Genomic DNA, 1282 nt, shown 5'->3' with positions numbered 1-1282 from the left:
ACCCTATGTTATGACTGTTACATGATGAACTGCATCCGGCATAATTCTCCATCACCGATCCAATGCCTACAAGCTTTCCACATATTGTTCTTCGCTTAGTTACTTTACCGATGCTACTGTTACAATCACTACAATACTGCTACTATTACCTTTACCATTGTTACCGTTACTATCATACTACTTTGCTACTAAATACTTTGCTGCAGATATTAAGTTATCCAGGTGTGCTTGAATTGACAACTCAACTGCTAATACTTGAGAATATTCTTTGGCTCCCCTTGTGTCGAATCAATAAATTTGGGTTGAATACTCTACCCTCGAAAACTGTTGCGATCCCCTATACTTGTGGGTTGTCACGCCTCGACCCGCCTGCTGCTGCCGCGTCGCTCCTTCGGGCCGTGGCGCCGCAGCCCGCGGTCCACCGCTGTCCCCGCGCGTCGACTTCCCGTGGTATGCACCCCGCCACCTCCCTTGGCGTAGGAATGCCACCGTCCGCGCCGGTCTTCGTTACGCTGTCGGGTTCCTCGCCTATTTCCAGCATCGCCGTCACGCTCCTAACCTAGCCGCCGCCGCCGCCGCTCTTCTTCGGCTGCCGCCGCTACCCCAGTAGCCGCCGCCGTCCGTCCACCTCCTTCGTCTTCGTCCAGCACCAGCCCGTTGCCAATGTCGTCATCATCTACCCCCAACCACTTTGTCTACTCCGACCACCGTTGGTGACATCGGCCCCCATGCCGATTGGCGCCACAACCATCGTCGAGTCTTCTTCTCTGCTGGCCCTCCGACTCCTCGACATGGCGTACAGCTCGTGCAGGTCCCTCGTCTACGCATGCCCGATGCTGGCAACACCGATGCGTGCCTTCGTCCACGACGTGTCCCCGGGCCTGGCAAGCCTGGCGCAGCGCTTCATCAACTTCTTCTTCGTCCATCTATGCATGCCCGGTGCTGGCAACACCGACGTGTGCCTTCATCTATGACGTGTCCCCGGGTTTGGCAAACCCGGTGCGATGCCTCGTCAACATCGTCTTCTTTCCGGCGCACCACTACTTCGACACCGCTGCGCCCATGACAAACTTGGTGCCTCCTTGCGCCCGCGACTCCACGAGGACTTCCTTGACACCGGCTACCCCGACTCGACATCGACCATGGCGTTCTTCGCATGGCTACCTCAACCACGGCTACACCACCCACACTCTCGGCTACCTCGACACCGGCACAAAGGGCTACCGCCTTGCTTGAGCAACCTCGTTGGTTTCCACTCCAGCCACGACTTCCGCGATGCATC

Source organism: Triticum aestivum, chromosome 2D, assembly GCF_018294505.1.
Source record: "Triticum aestivum cultivar Chinese Spring chromosome 2D, IWGSC CS RefSeq v2.1, whole genome shotgun sequence".
In the NCBI taxonomy this organism is placed as follows: Eukaryota; Viridiplantae; Streptophyta; class Magnoliopsida; order Poales; family Poaceae; genus Triticum; species Triticum aestivum.
Note: the sequence above shows the minus strand (reverse complement) of the source record.